Source organism: Pseudopodoces humilis, chromosome 9, assembly GCF_049639895.1.
Source record: "Pseudopodoces humilis isolate 2021_Gansu_Grassland_sample_001 chromosome 9, ASM4963989v1, whole genome shotgun sequence".
Taxonomy (NCBI): Eukaryota; Metazoa; Chordata; class Aves; order Passeriformes; family Paridae; genus Pseudopodoces; species Pseudopodoces humilis.
Window position 1 is genome coordinate 12,175,652 of NC_142208.1, and position 24,251 is coordinate 12,199,902.

General features: G+C 39.8%; 1 protein-coding gene across 1 annotated transcript in view; it reads left to right on the forward strand.

The window, feature by feature from the left end:
• The window catches only part of ZCCHC24 (zinc finger CCHC-type containing 24), a 107,207-nt gene that overhangs the window by 51,770 nt on the left and 31,186 nt on the right, over positions 1-24,251 (forward strand). The gene's annotated exons all lie outside the window — the stretch shown is intronic.

The window sequence follows — 24,251 nt, forward strand, 5'->3', positions numbered from 1 at the left end:
TCAGTGGAAAAGAAAACCCTCAAAAAGCCAATAGATGCATTGAAGCTATCCATATGCAGAAGTGGTGGTCCAGGGATCTGAGCAGAAATGCTCTGCAGATGCCTTGCAATCCAAGTCATGTTTAAAGGAAACCTTAAAGTCTCACCCACACAAGAGATTCTGGTTTAAAGCCAGCTTCAGGAAACGGCATTCTACAATGTTTCTTTCATATAATGAGGACTTTTCTGAGTTCTGTTTTATCATTATGATTATGGCACTCAGATAACGAATTGGAACCCCGAGCTCTGCATGTTGAGACCAGTTTTATACTTTCCACTCTAAAGATTTTTCTCCTTTTGATATTTTAGTTGGAAAAATTTATCTTTTGTACCTTTTCATGAGGAAATAAACTGTCCTGAATTTTTTTAAAACTTTCTATAAGCATGGAACCTCCACTCAAATTATTCATATGAGTTCTTACAAAATAAGAACAATAGCTCTCATTTTGATACAAATTTTCTAACTTAAGAATCTTATTATTAATGGCTAAACCACTAATTTGGTTGTAATTGAGCTTTCAACCAATATTTTGGCTTTATTATTTTTGCCTTTTCTTTCCTGTCTATCTAAAGATACAGATATGACTGTGCATTCCCCGGCATTAAGAAGTAAAACTAATCTGTGTGTATAGAGGGGCAGAATGTGACAGGAAGAAAAAGAGGGCTGTAATTGTAACTAGAACTGAAAATGTATTAAAACCTGGAGAGAAAGAAAGAGCTTCAGGAGAGCAGGTCCTTGTTCAGCACACAGGCTCTAAATCTCACTGCAGGTCACCCAGGCTCAGGTTTCAGAGCCCTGGAAGATCAGCAGGCTAAGCTTGGTGAGGTGTGCTCTACACAGCGTGTTCCTTGGGCTCCTGGGAGAGGAATCTGAGTTTAGTCCTCTTTTTGTAATAGGCTTTGAGCCTTTTCCCATCACTTTGGATGTAGAAGTATCTAAATTTATTACAAAGGTAAACTGAATTGGGCTCTCTTTTTGTGGCAGAGAGGAAAGTGGGAGACAGCAAACAACGTGCCATGGGTATAGAACACACAAAATGCCCAAGTGAAATTTGAAGTGTGTAACCCTCCTGTAACTGCACTCAAGCTTCTTGCTGCTCACTATTTGAAGTACTGTCACTGCCATCGTGCCATTATTGTTCTACCAGTGCACAGCTTTGTTCAACCTTTTTATTTCTTCTTCTGTTGTACCCAGAGGGATGAGGAGGAATCAGATGTCCCTGAACTACACTTCACCATTCTCTTCCCTAAAATCCAGGACCTTTTCAAGAACATCTGCTCCTACCTGTGTTTTCCTACTAGTTCCTGAGAGAATTGTTTCATCCCACACACATCATCCAGAGAGAGAAGGAAAAAGGAAGAGATTTCCTCCCTCTCTTCCTTTCTTTCCACAGCATGGAAAAAACTAACTGGGATGGCTAAGTTTTGAGGCCTCCCTTGTGCAAAGACGCCTAAGCCAACCATCCTTCAGGCAGCTGCACAGCCCTGACTTATGTCAGCAGTATGGCTGGCATCTTCAGCTAAAATGCATCTTCACTGGAGTATTCTTTTTTCATGCCTTCATTATTTATCTTCTTTAAGTTAGCTATACTCCAAAGGAGTGCAGATCTGTTGGATATATTCCAACAGAAGAACATTCTCCTTCTGCAATCTAGCTGAAACCCTGGTTAGCACAGGATTATGTACTTTCAATGCACACCTTTCTCTAGCTTGTAATATATCATTAAAAAAAAAATAATAATCAAGCTCACTCTGGAACCTAAGCTGGTGCCAGAGGTTATAGTAAATTCTAGCAAGCGGACAGAAATTTTCCTTCCTAATTTTGTTTTCCTCAGGGAGTTGTGGTTTCCATGTAAACATTTCTAAAACCAGGCCCTTTGAGACATGCCTGGAAGAATATATGTTCTGCCTAACACATATTCACCATATCTTAGCAGCTAAGAAAAAGAATTCTGTGGTCTCACAACACTTCACCACTATCACCTCAGTCTGGCTAAGCTAAAAATTAGAATAATGACCAAAGAAATATAAGTGTGTTGAGAGAAAGCTATGGCTCATAATGGCTGGTATGTTGTTTCTGGATTTTTTCCCATCTATTCTGCTAGGTTTCTAGCTTCAGGAAATAGTGTTTGAAACCATGAATTATGGTACATAAGGACAGAGAAAACATAACACGATAGTCATTCATTTCTCATTGCTACATGGAACAGTAAGCAGCACCAACCTGTGACATCCAGAGAACTTGCTCTAAAGGTTAGATCATCATTGCAAAACATACAAAAGACTTTTTTCTTCTCTGTTTTTGTGTAGGGTCTCATACACATTGTCTTAATATAGAAGATCCCCTTTGATGTCCATTCAATTTCATAAGCCAAGAGCAAAATAGTTAGGGCCTTGGCAGACAAGGGGAAAAAATGTAAATTTAAGTTATTCATGGACATAATTTGGATCCCAGCTCCAGACCAGAGAACCTGCCTGAGCAAGCTGTTCAGTGTCTGAGCCCAGCCTAACACTGGTTTGCAGTTTGCAGCTACGAAACAGACAGAATCCAAACCATGGACCTGGATGCTCATAAGCTCCTGAACATTCTGTATTTCTGATTTGCTTGGTTTTTGTTTTTTGGGGTTGTTTTTTTTTTTTTTTTTTTCATCCTGAACTCTCTCCTAGGTATTTATACAAGACATCTCTGAATATTTTGGTTAGTTTGGTTGAGTTTTTTCCTCACATGCCCTTATTTATAATGCAAGGATGCTATTAAATATTTGTAATTCTTACTAAGCAAAGCTCTGAGTAGTGAGCCTGGATTAGAGTTCCCAGAGATTCCCTCCAGAAATTCCAAGTGCAAGATAAAAATAAAAAAAAAAGGCAGTTCTGGGACTCATAATTAGGGAATGCTTATATTTCAAGCATGCTCCTCCAGTAAAGCAAGTTCTGAATTCATCTTGCACATAATCATTGATATTCTTCCCTCCCAGCAAAATAGCAGTTCTTTATCCCAGCAGAGCAAAGTGGGAGGCAAACAGAGCAGAAGAGTATGTGAGTGTATGTGGAAGAGCTTGGACTCTGGTCACTCGATGACTCAAGGACTGTAAAACAGAGACTGAAGCTTATTATGACAGGAACAGAAAAGTTTCATATTCAAGGAGGGAGATTCCAAGAAAGTTGTGGCAATTTTTTTTTCCCCCCTTCAAACAAAGCATTTCTTTACTTCTTGTAAAGTCCAATTCCCTCATAGGAATCCAAGCCCTAAAGTAGCTAAAATAGCCTTTTCTCTCTCTCCAGTCAGTCTCTGCCTCTTGGCTTCTTGAAAAGAAGGAATTTGGAGCAGGAAGTCATGTTGGTTGATGGCACAGGGCAGAGCTTCCAGAGGAAACTTCACCTACAGACATCTATAATGTTGATGATGATGTGTTTTGTGGCCCTTTCTTTTTCCCTAGACAAGACTGAAAAACAGATCCTGATCCAAATCCCATAGCTCTTGGTTTTTAGACACCTGAGCACTCCTTATTCCCCACAGTCTCTAAGAGATGCTAGGTCTCAGAATGAGTACATGAATGCAATAAACATTCCATTCTTCACTAAAATTCAAAGGAACCTTAGGAAATTGGATGAGTCACACTGTTTCTGACAAAGCCTGTCTTGCTTTCAGCTTGCAGTTCTTTTGGCTTACAGGCACACCACATCTGTGTCTTATTCTTTGTGTTCATCAATACTTCTGCATTTTCTAGTACTGCCCTATTCCTATTAGCAACCAAAACAGTACGTGTAGTTTTGCAGTTGCTTCTGATTTTATATCAGAACCTTGTAGTTCTAGATAGTATTGCAACAAACTGCAGAACTTTGAAGAAGTAGGGCAGAGTGGGATGTTAACACACCAACTGGCCCCTTATCAGTAATCCAGGTTTTTTCTCTAGATGCCGATCAGTAAACAGCCAGCCCAACAGCCATAAACTTCTGTTTTCAAGCAGTGATATATCCTGCTGAGTAACAACCCTTCTGATACTAAAGATATCTCCTGCCATGTATTCTCCACTGCCAAGCAATGACTGTTGACATAAGTGTCTCATTTAATAAATATTACCAGTGTGTATGAGCATGAGGGGATGATTGATTCAGCAGCATCAGGGGCCCTATGGCAGCAGTCCGAACAGGAGGACAGAAGGGATTGCTTCATAGCAAATTAATCAGGCCCCAATCCTAGGACACTTGGAGAAACATCCTTTTTCCACCAAGTTGTCATGCCTTGGGGTTGCATTAATAATGACAACATATATAAAAGCAGCAAGTTGTTTCTCATCTGTAAAGTGGGGATCATGACATTCACCTCTCTAAAGCCTGTGGGTCTCTGTATACTCACAACACTAATCAAAAAAACCTTTACCATGCACCCTCCCCTCAGACATACCTTTGTAAAGCTTTGCTTCAGAATCAAAATTATTGAAACTTGGTAACTGCTACTTACAGCTGACTTGCCTTGGCAGCCAGTTAAACACATTTTGTGACCAAAAAGTCATAGCCAATGTTGGGGAACTGACTGATCCTTTTATTTTTTTGTGTAGAAAATTTGTAACAGGCTTCCATGGTTAAATTCATAAAATCTGCTCATCTTTGAACTGCTATGCCAAAAAAATCAGCCTTTAATAGAAAGAATTCTATATGTGTAAATAGCAAGTTATACAAATAGATGTTTGCACTACTGTTCCTTCTGTAGCAAAGAATTTTAATTCATCTATTAGGCTATCATAGCCTGTTATGTAACACACAAAGTTTCTGGGAGGTATAAAAAATAAAATGGAGAGACCAGTTATCTAGATGGAGATAAATTCTGAGATATTTATTCATTCAGGAGGACCACATGCTCAAAAAATAACTGCATTTGCATCTTTGTGGTTATTAATGAATGAAAATATTCAGTGAGAAGAATAAATGTTCACAAGACTTCCCTGAAGAAATCCAAATGTTCAAAAATTTGCTTGTCAGTAACAGATTGATTTGTGGAAACCCTCTAATTCATGAAAGGCAAGTTTGCCACATAACTACTGGAAGAATTCCAGGGAACCTTAATTTGAGACCAGTTGAAGAATTAAATGGTATTTTAATTATTAAATGTCTGTGTGAATCTAGTGCAAATTATAAGTCTTGTCTGTTCCACATAATTTTTTAATAAACTTGGGTTAGGATTTCCATAATGTGTGTTGAATAAGTGTTGCACAGTAAAGTGCTGTGGGAAGTGCCCTTTCTGTTACCTGGCTCAGGCAGGACTGACCCCACTGCAGACCCCAAGTCTACGAACATTGAATCTGTCCTGTTTTGGAATAGAGCATGGGCAGACAGCAGAGCCAAGTTAGACCTGCAGTTATACTGTGTGCTCTTGCTGGATAAAAATCCCTTTTTTTACAATTGACTCTGAAATAAATATTTAGCTATATGCCTTTGAGAGTAATGGTTTGTTTGGGTTTATCTTCTACACCATCATGTCACAGGATTTGGTAATTCACATCCCTTGGGGTGGCTTCCTACTCGGAGCATTACACAAAGAGTGCATTTTCAGGCTAGATTTCCAGTAAATAACCCTGCAGTTCCAGGAGACTGACTAAAATAGCAACACGCCTGCAGCACAATGCCACTTAAGTTCAGATCTCTCCCTTATTCTGGTTCTATCCTCTTCTGTCTCTCCCCCAACACTAGCATAATTGTCAGTGTCCTCTTCCTGTGAGCATCTTGGTTTTCACCAAGCCCTTCACTAGCTCATCTTTGCCTGCTGCCATGCTCCCATGGAATCCTGCACTATTGATTCATGTTTCCAGCCTTCTCCACAGAGTCAGCATCTTCCACCATCACAGTAACAATGGCTGTGTAAGTTCTGCCAATACTGCTGAGAGTCTGAGAGTCTGCTCTGAGATACCCAGCACCTTTTCTCAGACAGAAACAGCCTCAAAGGACAGATCACTCTTGGTAAAGAGCAATGACTAAACAGATACTTCAAGAAAATTTAAAAGATCTTCAAATGCATGTAGAATCTTGAAGTGTATCTTTGTCACATTGTTTTATGAATTGCAGTTGCCACATGTCCTGCTGAATACTGTTTTTTTATTAATTGCAGATGAGTTTTTACCATGCCTAACTCATTGTTCTCACTCTTTATAAATCTTTGATTCTGGTTTTGAATGCAGTTCAGTTCCCAGTCTCAGTGAGTGCCAAAGATTGGAATGATGCATTGTATAATGCATATTTCCTTTAAATTTTATCAGTGTGTTATTTTCTAATTCAGTTTAATATTTTAATCTGTGAGAGAGCTAGGAGAACTTCCAGTTTACCCACTCTGCACTTCTACTTGTGCTCATTCATGTACTGTGTAAAAACAGGGGGATTTTGTGAAGAGAGGCTGACCAGCCTTTATTTTCACAGACCACCCTTCTGACCTCACAGCCCAAGTCAAAACCAGGTGGCAGGGTCTTTGCAGGATCTTATCTACACAAGCAGAATAATCAATGCAGATTTTAGCCCTCTCAGTTCAAATGAATTGGCCAGAAATATATTGTCAGATTAGAAGGAAATCTGTGCTGGACAACTCAGTCATACATCTGAAGGAGCATTGGTTACATTTCTTCAACTCATAAATGAGCTCTGGGAGGTGACCTTACAGTTTTGCATACAGACACCATGCTTAGTTCAGCCCTTCCTAAAATGCATTGCTCTCCTCGTTTTGTCAGCTAGCATACTGCAGGACAGGGTGCCAGCTGGCTGGCTGACATATCAGGGTGAGTTAGCAATGTGTTGTGAGAAATGTAAGAAAAAAACCTGAACGCTGACAAAACAATGTTGTCTTTTTTTCCAGTGTTTTTTGCAGTCCCTCACTTGCCATTTGATTTCCTTCTCTTTCCTCATTTTCCTTTCAGCCCTGAGCATTTATTGTCCTCTTCTCTCTTTCTCTGGCCTACCCTGGCAGGAGTTATCACTGAGCAGAAGAGAAGCCTCTCTCGCACATCTGTACAGCTTTACTACCACTCGCTTTTCCAGGCAGTACTTTCACTTAGCCCATATTTCACTCTGCAGTGACAGCTTGGCCAGAGCATAGCACATTTTCCAGTCACAGATGTTTCTATCGGATTCATGCCTGCTTCTCAGAGACATGGCAAATTAAATCTTTTTTCTTGTACTTCAACTGATACAAATGATCCCAAGCCATATACAGAAAATTTCTTTATCCTATTTTTGTCTTTCTGAACATATGTTTGCTTCAGTATTTGCATGGGGAAAGGCTGATACTTAATTTTAATTAAAAAAAAGAAAAAAGAGATATTCTATTAAGGTTAAATGACTGAATTTTTAATATGCTCATTTTCAAATAGCAAATACTCTGGTCTTAGAGTAAGTGACAAAACATACATTGTTGTGAATTTTCAGTCAGATACTTGTTTGCATAAAGATCTTCCTTAAACTTCTGACAGTTTCCAACTGTGCCACAGGTCATCCTGCATGAATCCAGTTGTAAGACTGGAACCTAAGATGATTATTTTTCCCACACAAAAACTCTAGCTGCCCGATTTTAACTTCGGTAAGAGGGTTCTGTTCCATCACAGAATCTAAAGACTCTTTAACAAAAATATGTGCAGATCTATTGCCAAGAAAAGAAAAGACCAAACTATGAAGATAAGTACAAGGTATTAATAAGGTGCTATTTAAAACAGTTTTCTCAGAACTAGTTACTGATCTGGCCCTAGTGATGGAGTGTTCTCATGTAGACACTGGAAGCAGGTCACAGCAGAGTAGCTCAGTTCACATCCACCCAGCCAGATTTGTTTGCACACCTACACTTTTAACTTTTTTTTTAATGCATGGATTTTAAATACAATAGGAAAAATTAGTTGCTTAGCCTGATCATAGCAACTTTCTTGGTCTTTTATTTTTATTCCTGTCTTTCACTTTCCTTCCTTCCTTCCACCATTGCCATACAATGAAGGAGGTGCAGGGGGAGGAAGAAGAGAAGGAAAGAGAAAGGAGGAGTGCATTTCCTTGGCTAGTCAAACAAGGTGCTTTCTAAGAGTTCTTCTGGCCAGCTGTGCATATAAGATTTTACCTCTAGTTACCTTCTAGTTACCTCAGAAAGCAACGTCCTCGTGCTCCCAGTAAAAGGGTAAATGTCACTTGGTGCAGCCTTTCTGTACTTGCTGTTATTTCTTCACAGCTGAAGAAATAAGATAAAGTAGAAAGTGAATTGGTCAGTTTTTGCACAGGCACTGTTTCCAGAGAGCAATGCTCCCAAGGAAGAGCAGTGGCTGCACTAGAGGACAGCCCACAGTTGGCATCAGGGTGCTGTGCAGGACACAAATGGGATGTCTGCCAGTTCTTAAACCGAGTGGGAGCACAGCCATAGGTATACAGTCTCTAACTTCCACAGCTGCCAGGAAAGTCTGGGTTACATCAGTAATTCCATAGGTCTCCTACAACCATTCACCCCAGTCTGTATCACAGCTCTGGTTTTAATTGCATCTGAAGTGAACTCAGCAGAAAAACATCTTTCTCCTGAGTGATAGACAACTGTTTTCTTCCAGTTTTATGTAACCTTATATCATCACCAGAAGAAAAAGACAACACCCACCCTCACCAATCAGTCTTTTCTCATAGTGTTTGTGGTGCACGTGAGCAGGCATTATAAAGCACTACAGCAAAAACTGTCACAAGTTCTTTGTTTCAATGAAGCAATCATAAAGCCCAGGAATTAGCCATTTCTGTGTTGATTTACTACATGTTTGTTTACATCTATCTGACTTTAATAGATATCTTAATGGATTTTTTCAAATATATATTTTAATATCTAAATAAAAGACAGGATTATCCATTCCTAGCATAGTTTGAACAAAAAAAAAAAAAGTCACACTCTGTGGCATCTTGTGATCCTGGCAGCTGTACAGTTGTCTTACATGGGAATATAGATGTATATTTGTCCTGAGAGCTCCCAAATCTCTGCATTCTCCATAGGAAAGAAAGGGACAGGAAATTTCTGGGTTACTGGGCTCTTTGGTGCAGATGTCCCTTTTGCTTTCACACGTATTTCCACAGCAAGAGGAGAGCCATGCTAAGCAACAGACACAGAGTCTCATTCAGCACTGGTTCTTTTTTTGTCTGCTCTAAAATAGTCCTATTTTTGAGTGTTAGGAAGAGTAACAAGTACTGAACTTTTCCCCACATACATTACTCACACAGAGGAATGAAAGTGGGTTGAGATAAGACTACTTTTTTTTCCTCTCTAAGGAAAAAATCAGGTAAAGTTCAGGTTCCTTCAAATTAGGTTTGTTATTGGAATCATAAGACCACAATCCAGCAAAATTTACCTGATTTCAGTATAATTTTCTATGTGCTTTTGAAGTTAAATATGTATTTAAGAACTTGCTTGCTTAGGTGATTAGGCTTGTGACAGAAGATATATGTAAACACCTAAATTTGGGGATTCTATGCTCTCATGCTGAGAGCTTTAGGTATTAAGTGCCAGAGACACAACTTTTACATTCTCATATATTTTACCATATTCTGCAACCCTTAAGTTCAAAGAGAGCTTTTCTTCATCAGTAATAAAACCTGATCCATTTTTCCTCTTACACTCTTTTTATTCTGTTTGACCCACATTGCTATAGTAAGAAGAGTCTAAAATTATTCACTTTGCCATGTCATGTTCCTTTTAAGGCAAGAGTATCTAGTAATCCATGGGGAAGTGTGAGGAATAAGAAGAGCAATGACATGTCCTAGGTGGCATTTGGAAGTAAACCCTCTTCCCCTTGAGGTCTTGTTCTAGATCTGGAAAATTTTTTTCCCCTTAACACAGATTTTCCTTCAGCCGTATTTTGTGCTTTATATCCAAAAACTACAGTAGGCAGATGCTTACTGTGAGAACCAGAAAATTATGCCTACTCAGCATTTTGTGTAAGTATTTTCTTACTACAAGTTTGGCTTTTGTTTTGTGATATAACCTGAGAAACAGTGGCTTCCTATTCCTATGGAATATACAAAAATTAAAGAAGCAGCCAAAGCACTCGAGATGTAAGAAGAGCATAGGCACAACTTTTCTGGAGGGTGTAAAAGGCTTGAACTCCTCTGTGGGGTTCTGCCCAAGCAACTGCAGTGCATCAGCTGTGTATTGTCCCTCCTGGCAGCAGCCAGCTTCTTCAAAATGTACAGGGACCAACATTTGCCAGTGATTATTGCGAAGTGACCTGCTGTACACAGGTTTAAGGTGGCCTGGAGAAGGGTGCTCAGTGATTTTTAAAAAATAATCAGGCTTTTTGTGGGAGTGAAAGCAGGGTACCTGGGAGGGAAGGCAGTGGCATGCAGGCTTATTCCAGTGTGCACAGGAGAATTGGGAATTCAAAGTGATATCTGTATAGTACTTCAAGGAAAGCACAATAACAACAAATGCAAAATATTACTGGTTGTCAGAAGTTCTGCATCAGTTGTGAGGCTCTCGCTAAAAGAAATTTTAAAATGCATAATCTTTTAGCACTTTATGTTCAGTGATATCAAATCAGACACCAATTGCAAGAGAAAAAAATGTTACCACTCCTCTATTTACATGAATCCCACTGGTAGCTGTGTTTTATTCCCAGCGGCTTCTTCAGCACAACTTCTGCTGCCATTGGTTATGCCAAATTTGAGACCACACGGATCTTTCAGTGCTCTGCTATCTGATTCTCCTGTGGATTATGAGCAGTAGGTTTTTCCTGTACCATAATCTGTTCACACATTCTGACAAGAAAATGCAAGCTCAAAATGCCTATTAAAGAAAGCAGTATTTTAGGCTCAAAGCTAAGAAAAAAACCTAAACCTAAACAGCAAAACCCCCAAAACACTAAACAGTTGCAGCAGAAAATACCAATACCCATATTTTGTACAGGAACAAGATAGTATCAATGTGGAATATTTTAGAGCAATATAACCAGCTTAAAACCACTCAAACTTTAATTCATAACATTTTGACCACAGCATGCAATCCCCAGATATGCAATTTACTGAGTATAAGCAAGCCAGAAGAAGAAGGGAGAAAACTCCTTGGTGCCTGCTACACGTGATACGCACAAGTGCTGCAGAAATCTGCTGATAATCCCCTTTTCAGTTTGTGTTCGCAGCTAAATCTACTTCACTTCCTCTGATACTGAACATTGTGCAGTGCTCTGAGGTCCACCACTAGCCATAAATCCCAGGCAGGAAACAGTCTTCAAGTCTAAGGAGGAAAGACAGCATTTCATTTTCTAAAGCCAGCCCAGAGTAACCAGGTCAAACAAAGTTTGGAACTGAAGCTCTTGAAACTCAGGATATAATTGTGTATGTTTTTTCTGCTTGTTTTGTTACCGGTTAACCGGATGCAACAAATAAAACCATTTTTCTTTCTTATTTTCTCTCTCTGACTGCCTCATTGGGAGCTCCTCTTTGGGAGCCAACCTCTCTGTGAGCCAGTGCTTGAGGTCATAGCTCCCTAACTGCAAGACATCTGCTAGGTCAGACATAGTTGAAGAGAATCAGCTGCTTGCAGCCAGCACACTGTTAGCACACCAAGTCCCAGACAAATGCTGAGGGTCTCTCTCTTTTTCCATCTCTCTAACAAGCAGAGTATCACATATATACACACACTGTATTTAAATTTTCTTGTCTTGATCAGAGATCTATCTCCAGTGCCAATACAGAGCAGTAAACAAAGAATTTGGGCTCTTAAATGTTTGAATAATCAGCTAGAATAATTACAAGAAAAAAATTACAAAACAAAATACTCTCTTCACTTCTGATTCTGCCAGGTATTGAGTTTGCCCTGTATGGTACTCCTAACTTTCTGAAAAATCAAAGAAGAGAAAAAAGGCCCTAATTTACTGTGTTGGATATCTGAAAAACAGATTGATTAACTGTACTTGTGAAAACAAAGTGCCTCTTGATGTCTGAAACTCAACATTCAAATCCAGAGGCTCTCTAAAGCATTAGCTCCTTTTGAAGCACTTGGTGCCCTGTCTTATATTCATTGTTTAAAACATTTCAGTTCTTTCAGTAACAGATGTAAGAAAAAGGCAAATAAATATCCAGTATTTGTGTTCATCTCTCCAGTATCAAAAATGTATATACAGGAAGAATGTAGTTAGTAAGGAATTATTTCTTTTTAAGTCAGCAAAGGCTTGTCCTAGAGCTCCTTCAAGCCACCTTTTCTGGCCTAAATGAAGTGTTATTCGGAAATAGAACAGCCAGTTTACAGTAAGGAAAAAAAAAAAATCCGCCTGGAAAAAAGATACACCAGGCTTGATTCAAAACTTGCACACTGGAGTGCCAGGTTGGCAGCAGTTGAAAGTGCAATGGAATTGAAAAGTTTCCATCTCTCTGCTAAGCTTTAACACAGCATATTAGATATTCACAGTGCTGTGGCACAGACCTGCAGCTCCAAGTGCACTAATTTCTACAAAGCTTTTGAAACTCTCAATCAGGTGCCTGGAAAAGCAGAAGGTACAAAGAAATTGATAACATACCCCTCAGGGAGTACCTAAAAGCCAGTCAAAATTGCTGGACCTGTATTTAGGGAATTGCAGTAAAAATCCTTCTGTACAGCTCATCTCTTTAACAGACTTTAGGAGGGAATTGCTAGGAGCTGGATTCACAGCCACTCTAAAGCCACCAAGCAACATTTATCCATATATTGGTATCTGTTTAGCTAAGGTTCAGTCTCTGCTCATCTCCACCAAATCTAGTGTTATGAAAATAAGTTGAAAAAATCATCATCTATTAAGGGCTCTTTTAAGCTCTGTCCACTTTACCCTCTGTCATCCGATACACTTTATTCTTTCCATCTATACTAAGAACTAATTTCAGTTTTGCACCTATTCTTTTCAAGTCTGCTAACAGAAAACACAGAGGAAGCAATGTATACTCAGAGATTGATGCAGGCTCTCTACAGGACTGTCTTTTGCAGTAAACAAAGTCTTGGAAGAAAAGTAAGAATACTGCAATGAACAAATGTAGTGCAATAGCAGTTATATTTTCCATCTCAAAGTATTTCCCCCATATTTTATTTGTTTACATCATAGTAACAAGATCAAAAATTGGATGAGGTTTAAATTTTCATAGGACAGCCCCTGGGGAAAGCTCTTCTGCTGGCCTGCAGAGACCATTCAATCCCTGCTGAGCACAGGTGCAGGGGAGCCAGTGCAAACTGTCAGCCTTGTATGCAGTCCTCTCTCTGCCCTTGTAAGATCAGCATACAGGAAGAGCGTGGGGTAATGGCTTTGGTCTGCAGGAGTTTTGTCTTTCAGGAACTAGACTGAAAAACATGTCTTGGTAAGTCCAAAACAAGCACCGGGTTTGAACCAAGACACTTCAACAAGGAAAACAGAGCCTTTTATAAAAACATTCTTGCTAATCTACTTGATACCATTTGAGCCTCCAAAAAGTGCCAGTCTGAAAGAAAACATATCTTTCATATACTGACTGTAAGTAATTTTGATTCTGTGTCTTTCAAGTTGGAAGCAAAGTGTGGGGAACATAGAGCATTTGACAGTTCCTGTAGTATTTGACAGTACCATTGTTCATCATCTCCACTCAAAATAAGAAATATGGAACATTTAGTCTCTTGTGATTTCTTCAGTGGAAGGGAATTATGATCCAACACTGCCACTTGGTTTGCACATTCATGATAGGGCTATTAACTCATTCTTTAATCAGCTGTGCTCTATCAGATACTGTATTCTCAGATTATACTTCTGGGCAGCAAGATTAGAACAGAGTTTGGGTAAAGATACCACCCCTGGCTCAGGGCATCCCTCAGCTGCAGATTGGTGGGGTCTGGAGGACTGAGTAAAACTATTTCATGCTTACCTTGGTTTTGTAGTCTCCTCTGACATCCATGGCTGGACCTACCAAGGACTGGACTAGCATTTGGTCTGGTCCAGTATAGCCATTCTGGCATGCACGTGCCTGTATGAAACAATAGTTCTCAGTGAAGGAAATAAACTCCTTTAGTTAAAATAAAAAAGGCCCAACTTCAGACACAGCAATACAGTTATCACAGCTGCTATTAGATCTTCATTTACAAAAAAATAAAGTATTAGGCATGCTATACAATAAAACCAAATTTTGACATAGAACCACCTGACTGCTGATGTCAGGCACCATTCAGGATGTGATTCGAGTAGTAGGTAGTAACAGCCTTAGAATTTTTTTTCAGTTTGTGGAGAGGGAAATAGGCTTGCAACTTGTTTATTACGTATTCTTTGGGAACAAGGAAAGAGGTGAATTAGAATATCACAGGGAGTCTTTTATTTTCAAACACAGATTAGATTTTACTGGGTTTTTTTAAGAGGTAAAAAATTAAGGTTGAGTCTGTGCTTCGTCACTTTAAGGGTGATAAAAATGTTGTATTGTTTTAGCGTTCAGCATGGTCTGATCTGGTTTTGGAGCTGGAAAGCAGCACAATTCTACATCAAAATAACACAGTTAATATTTTTAGCATGTTACCAAATAGATACGTAAATTTAAGCATCTTGTGCCTCCTTTTGTTTCTAACTGGATTTACCAGGTGTCAGCACCGTCCTTTATTTGTCCAACACACAGAATGTCTGGGCATGTACAGGTCAAACAAACACACCCTGCACTCACTTTCTGAAGGATTGGCTCATGCTGAAAGTCCTGCTTACAGCATCTGATGAGAAGTCTTTCTTAAGCTCTTTTTTAATTTCAATGCTGTCTAAATTCAGCTCTTCTGTGTTAATGTTAATATGTACAGTAAGAAAAAGATAGGAGTAATTTAGCATTAAAGATCTTTTAAATGTGCAGTGGAAACAAACCAATGCTCCTGTCTGAGTGGTGCATTTTTATCAGTCCTACACACACAGACTACTAAATCGCAAAGGGAAGAGACATGAGAGCTCTTTGAGCCTGCCCAGGAGACAGGAAGGAGAAAAAGCAAAGGCTCTTGTGCCCTTTTATTGTTCCTTAAAACATCAGGTTTCAGCATCACCGGGTTTGGTAAGAGTCTCCTTCAAAGCCAGTGAATAAGCAGAAGAAGGCCATATCAGAGGGTCTGAAATTTGGCCAACAGGTTGCCTAAGGTACCAAGTATAGATGAATTTTGAACTATGATGTGAGTAGATTTTACACTTTGTGTGAATCTAGAATCAAGCTTGTTGTTTGCTTCTTCTTGAACAGCAGATTTTGCTAAAGTTTTATTGTAGCAAATTAAACTCCACCAAGACTACTTTAGAGGAGGATTTTTGTCTGCAAGACACCCATTCACCCCTCTCAGGAGACATGAAGACTGTAGCAAAGAAATTACTACAGCAGATAGCCCTCAATAAAAGAAAAGGCAAGGCACAACCTGGTATTTCTCATGTGTGAACAGGAGAACTTTCTCATCTACCACCTTTTGATGACAACAACAGGAACTCCTTTGTAGATTTCCACAGTCTCTGCCTAACCCCAAGTACATACATACACATAGGTGCAATGTAGAAACTTGCTCTAACTCAGAGTGCTGGCAGCCAAACTCCACTAAAATATAGGCCTCCAAACACTGAAGCCCTACTTTTGGACCTCATCCCTCTGGAAAAATTAATTACTAGGAGGGGTTAGGGACTTTTTTTTCCTTATTTTACATTCCCTTGCTCTTCTCTGCTTTCTGGCTTTGCTGGTGAAAATGTGTACTGCTCTCCCATTCTTGCTCCCCTTCCCTGATTTCCATCGTTCAGATGTTTGAAAACACTTTGTAGAATTCAGCAAGCAAGCTGTGCCAAAGCAAACTTGAACTCATATCCTTCTGAGGCTTTCCCATCACTGCTGACACTCTCTTGGTGATCTGCCTGCTATGGAGTTTTTGCTGGGGTTTTCTGACCATTTTTGCACATCCACTGTGTAACAGCTAAATGAGTTATGGATACCAAGTGAAAAAAAACAACAAAATCCCTACATTGCTTTCCCTTGGTTAGTTAAAAAGCTGTTTAAATGGGGAAAGAAAAAAGAAAAAAAAAAAAAAGAAAAATCAAGTTGGGCAGAAGGGGCAGAAAAAGAGAGAAGCAGTGTGGCCATGTATATTTGAGGGAGCAAGGAACTGTAAAAGAAGGTGGTCTTTTCACTAAGTACTGTCTCTTTAAAAATAAAATTAGAAAAATACCTTCAGTGTTTTCTTTAGTCTTTTTCATTTTTTGGCAGCATCCCAAAGATTTCACTGTCCTTGTCTCCAGCATCTGGAAACCATCAGGGTAAACAATAGAGTGCTAGGAACTGGAACCCCTGCCTCAGCTCCCGTGGGACTTCACTCTGGAGAACATGAGAACACAAACCATTGGACACCATGTGGTCAATTACTTCAAACTAACAAATCTGTGTGCTTTCCTATTTTCTGTTTTCCTTGGCACCACATGACCCTTTCACAATGGAACCCAGCTGTTGAAAAAGCCAGACGTTTTCTTTTTTAACCTCTTGCTTACTTTTGTGCTTGCTTTCTGCAGCAAGCTTAGGGTTGGCACGTACTCTAGGTAGAAGTGTCCTGCTTATTAAAATCCTGGCTGGCTGTAATGTTTGCCTGTATTAGTCAGCAGAGAGGCTTGAGAGTATTAACTTAACAGGATCATACTGCAGTGAGGACTCCACAGGTGGTCCTGTGTTTTCTGGGTTTCCTGACATTGCATGCCAGCACTTAAAGCAGATACACCAGGACACTTTTATAGCCTGCCTGTTTTGTGCAATCAGTAATTGCATGTGCAGTTGTGACCTACTTTTTAAAATTTGCTCCTAATGCAGGTGCTATGTTGGCAATTGCAAAGAGCTAAAGTCATCTCAAAGCCAAAGGCTGTTGAGGGGGCCACCCCCTTCTAGTGCTGTGAAATAAACTTTGCTCTGGATTAGCCATACTTGCTCCAGCACTAAATCTGGTGGTCCCAAATCAGAGGCTGATGGGTTCTTGTTCTTCCCAGCCTTCTGTTCTGATCAAAAGATGATCTTTGAGCTGTGGGAAACAGTGCAGTCTTACTGACCACACACAAGCCAAGACTTCTATACTATATTTAGATGCATCAACTTACACATGTGGTTTATTTTCATTAACTTTCTTCAATGAATGAGGATGTTGAATGGAATTGGCTTGTGCGAGAGAGTTAGGACTTCACCTTTAAGTCATCTTGAAATTGCTGAACATCCCTAGCACACACTAAAGAAAAGCAGCTGACATTTCATGTATAAATAATCAATCATACATGCTCCTAGATTGGCAGTTTGATTTCTGGGAGAACAATAGGTACATATGCAATGCTGTGCCTAAAAGATGGGAAAAAACAAGGATGTGCCATGCAGTTGGATCCTCACAGCTGGAAGTCCACTCAGAGATGTGGCTTTACCTGTATTCTGGGACTCAGCTTCAGCACCTCTGACCTCAGGTGATTGCTTATCTGCTGTGCAAAGGCAGCTCTGTTAGTCTGTAAAGGTCAGGGAGCTGATACCAGTGGTGTCAGGAGCCTTGTGCAGGGTAACCAGATTCACAGTGGCAGCTATTTCCATCAGATCTGTATCCCAAAATGAAAGGGCAGTCACCCTGACTGGGACCAGCCTTTCTCCACAGGCTGCTTGGTGAGGCTGGCCTTGCCTCTGGATATAGGAGGGCTTTTCTAGGGCTTCACTGGTCAAGTCGTGACATCCTGGTTATACACTGAGCACTACGCACCTTACTCATTTCTAGGGTGCTCTATGGAACTCTACTGCCTAATTTTCATTAAGGTTACAGAAATTTGTAGAAACTTCAGACCCTGCTAATTTATTTCCATTTAGAGCAAGCAGTGGAGTTCCTTTATAATTTTTTTTAGCCTCTTTGGATTTATATATAAAACGTTTTCACTGTAATGGCCTCATAGTAAAACACAACCCAACTAACACAAACATAATGAAACAGAACAATAATATATATGTATCTGCTGTGAGCTGCAGACACCAACAATAATGAAAGCTGACCATATTAAACTTAAAAGGCAGACAAACTAGGTGGCAGCTTGGATAGGCTGATTAAGCAAGGAATGCTTTAAAACCTTACCTGCAAGCTTGTTAAAGATATGCTGCTGAGCCTAAAACTACTGAGATGGGTGCCTGGAATTGGTGGAATCTTGTTCCTCCCCTTTCCATAAAGTGCAATATATATTTTATGTACACTTTTAAGTTATTTTTTTTTTAAAAGACATGAAGATGAATCATTAAATGTATTTGCTGAAGGAATTTCTACTGCAGGATCTAAGAATTTAGAGACATTTTGTATCCAGTGGTATTAATATGGTTTTTCTTTTTAATCCCAGGTCCAGCCTATAGTTCAGCAGTAATACTAGGGAAGATTTTTTTCCCTTCTCTGCCAGTACTTTTTGATCCCAAATGTCTGCAGGATTGATTAACATGATACTGAGGAGGCAGAAGTGGTAGGGGGAAGGGGAAAGTTAGGACTATGCAGTAGCAATTTAAACAGCACAGTACATGCTTAATCTTCTAATATTTATGAAAGAGTTGGTTAAATGTATGGCAAAAGTTCTTATCAATTTACTACTTCCCTACGTGAGCATCTTGCACAGCTTCTTGTCTGGCTGACAGATATTCACAAAAGTATAGATACAATTCTTTAAGGAAGGTTCTGTAGCAAGAAATACATGTCATACAAGAGTTAAGGGAGCCTACCTTAACTAACTGAAGCAGTCCCAGAACAACTTGGGTGCAAGCCAGGTCCCAAATGAAACCACTATAATGGCACTGATGGATGACCTCATTCCAGTAATGAGGAAAGAACACATCTATTCTCTTCATCCTGCACCTCTTTAGCATTTGACACAACTGTCCATGAGATATAGCTGTTCCATCAGGAAGAGGTGACAGACAGCCAGAGCAATGTGTTAAGATGGTTTCAGCCTTTTTCAACAAGAACAACACTTCCAATATTTGTTCCCTTTCCCCAGCTCAGTTTTGTGACATTCCACAAGAATCAGTTGCCCTCTGTTCTCTTACAGAATTTGTGTGTTTGCATTTACTAGGTAGGAAAGCTGCATTTAAATGGCAGCAATATGTCTGTGTGACACACAGAGCAGAAGCTGGTTTTCACTGCCTGCAGCTGTACCACTCCTATGTAGTGAGCCCGTGTTCAGTTGGGCAAATTGAATTCAGGGATGAAAAACAGCTGCTTGAAGGTGAACAAGAACAAGAGGTGACACTGGCAGCCAGAGGACAGAGCTTTTGGAAATGTTTTAGGACTAGTGCAATCTGGAGATTGATTGATTTCAGTCACTCTTTTGTGGCTATTGTGGTATTACTCCCCAAATCTAACTTATCCTAATTGTCAAGGAATGTTTTTCTGTCTCTCCAAAGTGCTGCAGTTATCCACTCTTTGCTGAGGCTGCTTTAGTGCTCGAGTGCAATCCTGTGTCCCTGACTATGATGCCTACACCTCTTAGGAAGCTAAAGACAGTCAAGTACAGTGCAGTATGTATCTCTAGCAATTCAGGAGTCACCTTGTGTTCTGTAGCTTTCCACAGAAGTATAGGCTGGATCACATGCTGTGATTTGCACTGAGTTCATGGGATATTCTAAACATCTTTGATTATTTGGTCAACAAAATCCTCATCTTCGAGTTCTTTCATGAACTGGGCCATGTTATCTGAGGGTAGTCACCTAATGGTATCACCAAGAATTCCACTAGCACTTGTCACCAAGGGCAAAAGCCTTTTCGATGGAAAGTTTCCTTTATCTTCAGGAACAAGGGCAACTCAGGAACTGAGGATTCCAACAGGCCTCTCCAAGTACACGGTGTGCACATTTTAAGCTTATGTTCAAGTAAACATGTACTGAAATATATATGTTTACAATATATTTAAAAACTGGAAGTCCTGTTTAGAACAAGATTTCCACTGCACTAAAGGAGAGGGGGAGAGATGTACTACTGGAAGTGATTTGGTCTTAAAGCTGATTATACTGGAATAAAAAAACTTTCTGTGATACTTTCTTCCATCTTTCTGTGAATCTAAAGGATGCATATCTTATTGCCAGTTTTGAACCAGCACAACATGCAGAACACTTCAACTCTTGTGATCTCTTTCAAAGTATGAAGTAGCATGTTTAAAATAAGTCAGTGTTTGTCTGTGGTTGCTCCCTGCTTAAAGGAACCTCTTTTTCCACAGGTCAAGAGTATTTTTATTTCCAGTCAAGTGTGGGAAAGCAATTGCAATTCTGATGTTGTACCAGAGATAAAAAGGCAAATTTTCAAATTCCCAGAAAGTTGTTAGAATTAAAGCAAAAAACATCATCTATGTTCATTTTTGGTTTGAAGTACAGAAAAGCCCAAGCCAGTGTGCAATATTGTTCCATCTCTTGCAGTTTCTACAATCTGTTGTGATCTCCTGATCACTTTTAAATGGAACTGGTAAATCATTAATTGAAAACAGTTTACTAGTGCAATTTTGTGTTTAAAAATAATTTTCAAGTTGAATACAGTCAGATTTCTGTGACTTTTTTCATTAATTGCTACAGCTTGTGCATCTGTTTCTACAATAGATTTTAATAAATAGGTCCATAAGCCGCATTTCCTGCAACTCCTTACAGTACAATCCTACATATCACCACTTCTGACAGATCACAGACTATAAAGTTATATTTCTGCCTCATGGGGCTGAGTTATTGCTAACCACCGAGCTCCACAGAGATGAGTCTGTTTATTATAATGTGACTAAAAAGAGCGAGTAGTCAGGGTGGAGAAGAGTGCTGAGGAGGGAGAGGTGTAACTGGAAAGAAAGCTTCATTTGTAGATGACAGAGCACTGCTTTTCTACAGAGATGAATGACTTGGAGAAGATTTTGCACATCCTGTTTTTCCTCCACTGATCAAGTTTTTAAGCATAAAGAACATTGATCTAAGAGAAATAAAGAAAAAAAGAAGAAAATATTAGAGAAGAGCATGAAAGTTACAGGTGAAAAGAAAAAAACAAAAAAATCTGTTAACTACCAGTGAATTCAGACTCTGTGATGGTCATTTCACCTCATTTAGTGTCCTGTGTTCTGAAAGAGAGCTGACTTCAGGCAGCTGATCATCAAGAAGGATGTGCATGTAGGCAAGGCTGGAAGAACTGATTGTATTGCTCACACAATTTCTGCTGAGGCAAAATGGGGCACCAAAGTTATACCTGCACTAATCAGTTGGAAGCTGACTCTCATTCAGATGTAATACACAAACTTTTTTACTTCCATTTAACTGATCAAATTTCCAACCATCTACAACAAGTGTACATTTTGTGTCTATTTTGTGACATCATGTCTGCAATACAAGTTTTCAGAGTATTCCTTTCAAAATCTGATGGTGCACATTGATATTCCTATTGGGAAAGGACCAAAGGAATACATTGTATGTGATATGGGAGGAAATGGCATTTCGTTTGCTGCTTCTGTAGTTAGGTACCACAACATACTGGGATTTTGAGTCTTAGTTTAGACAGTGACACCTGGTAACTGGTTCAGCTAACACCTGGGCTTGTTTGTTTTCAAATACCTGTTTACATGACTGAGCACTTGGCTTAGGGAAAGCAAATGTTCAGACAGTACAGATGCTGCAAAGGGAAGTTCATCTTCACACGGGACAAAAAGGTTGCAGGCCCTTTCCTCCTGCTCTAAATCTTTCTATGGTAGTGCACCACTAGTCCAGGAATTTTAAGCCAGCGATAGGATGGACATCAGTATGACTCAGGTTCTTTCTTCTGCAAACTCTACCTTGTTTTCAGTCTAAGGGGCTGTTTGGCTCTCTCCATCTAAGGGAATGAAAATGTCCTTTGCTTGTGGGGCTATTAGTCTCAATATGAATGGTCTGAAGAGAATTACCATATTCAAATTAGTGCAAAACTCAGTAGTCTAAGGCTTTTATTTATTTATTGCAGCAAACAGGTTTGTGAATAGTCTCTATTTCTTGGACAAAAGAAAAGTTCTCCATTATTTATATGCCCTTTTACTGGCAAGATTCAGCTTTTTCCTTTTGTCCTTCCTATTTACTAGTGCAAATACTGAAACAACCTGCTCCCAGCTGTTGAAGCCCCACACTCTCCCCTTCCCCCTGCCAGGAGCAGACAGCTGTTACTGTGCACAACACAGGCACTGCAGGATCAAATCCAGGCAACCTTGATCACTGCTTTTCTAGGGAGAAGTTTTGAACTGTAGTTTGAAAAACTCACTGCCGAGCAGGGGCTTCATGTGCCATTCTACTTCTGTTCTTTGTTCATCCATAATGCTGGTTAACAGAAGAGGCATTACGTGTTTTCTTTTGGTTAAACACTTGTAGCATAATCTACTTTTAGCTGAATTAATTGTTTGAAAGAGGGAAATGCAAATCCTAAACTGGCCCCACACACTTCAGCAGACTATTGATTGCTAAGTTGTGGTTGAAAGCAATTGCTTCTGCAAGTTTACAAACCTGACTTTGCTGTAACAGCACTGCCTTACATTTTCAGCATAGCTCTCCATATGCAGAGTTAAATGTATGCTTGAACAGAGTCCCAAAACAGCTTCCAGTGAATACAGACAGTGAGAATGTTTCCCAAAGCAACATCCTAAGCAAAAAGCTGCAAAGTTATGATTGCGTTAGCCAGGGCAGACCACCCAGCTTTTATGAGATCGCTTGAGGACTGCCACAGCCCACAGCAGTCACCTGAGCAGACACAGATGTGTCACCAGCACTGGGCTCCTGCCTGGCTGCCTGCAGCACAACAGCACCCAGCAAACAGGGCCTCTCTCTGCTCCCCAGGGGTGATGGGGGCATATCCAGGGACATGTCAGGACCTGCAGTCCAGGCAGACAGATACCTGCAAGTTAACCCAGTGACAGATGTGCACGGACACCTAACAGCTGCATCCCAGACCTGTGTCCTCCACACTACCCTGATGCACCAAGCCAGCCCTGGTGAGTCCTTCTGCCTGCAGAGCAGTGCTGCCCACTGACAGAGATCACACTTGTAAAGTCTGAATCAATAATTTTAAATAGCTCTCCTCCTTGGTTAAAAAAGTGCTGTTAAATGCAGATCCAATCACACCCCGAGATGGCTGCAAAAAGCAGCAACTTTTCTACTAACAGGTATGAATACTGACATTGGAAGTTCTCCAGTTGTTTGCAGGCCCTGTGAAACAAAACAGTTCAGTTTAAAAGCAGAGTTCAAAGGCAGAAAAGATTTTTGCAGCTGTTGTTCTGCCATGGAATTTGTGCATATCTCCTTTTTGGGAACATTTCTTTGTTTCATGGTGCCTTCAAAAATATATTGCCATCGCAACCTTCTTCAAGTACCACTCCACTATAGATTATGTTTATTACAGATTATGTTTATAGTCTTTAAATTGTCTGTCCACACACTCTGAAGAGTTCTTTTTACCCATTCTTGATGTATTTTATAAGCAGAAATATATCTGCTGCACTGTCTTATACCCAGTAGTGAATAAAGGACAGGCAAGGTAAGGGATTTTTAAATACTCCTTTAGCTGATGTTAACTTTAGCATGACTTTAGTTCATGCTGTTTAAACCAAGTCCTGTGAGCTGATTTAAGAATAAGGCACTTATCCACAGATAATTTAGAGGAATTCCTTTTATACTGCTTATTCAGATAACAAGAAGAATAAGGAGGCCTTTCCTGTTTATATCCCAATTTCATGTGCAGAACCACATCCTTAAAAAGAAGTGGGTGGTGGGCAGTCTCTAAAATGATTTCTTGCACATATTTCCCTGATTGCATCCTGGCAGCACAGAACGTGCTGCCCACAGCCCAGTCCAACAGCTGTAGCACCTTGTACAACCTAAGCACCCCCCATAACCATCAGAATGGACTAACAGTCACTTGCTTGACATATATTTATTCCTTTTATTTTCAAGGAGGAACTGGGGTGCCTTAGAACACAGTTCCTCCTCCAAGCTGGCTTGGCTACTCCAGCATTTAGGAAGGGTCACTTGAGGCACTATCCTACTGCCCCAGTCTTTGTCAGTTTCCATTAGCTCTTGGTATTTAGTACAGAGCTTTACAGATGAGCCCTCTAACAATATTGTATCAAAGTGAACTGTAACATTCACCATTATAAGGAAAATGACCTATATTTGCTGAGTGAATTGTATGCCTCATGCTAAATACACGACACATACTCTTTTGTTTCTGTTTACCCATGGAAATTAAATGCTTAATGAATATTCACTTTCTGTATCCTTTCCTTGTTGCTGCTGTTA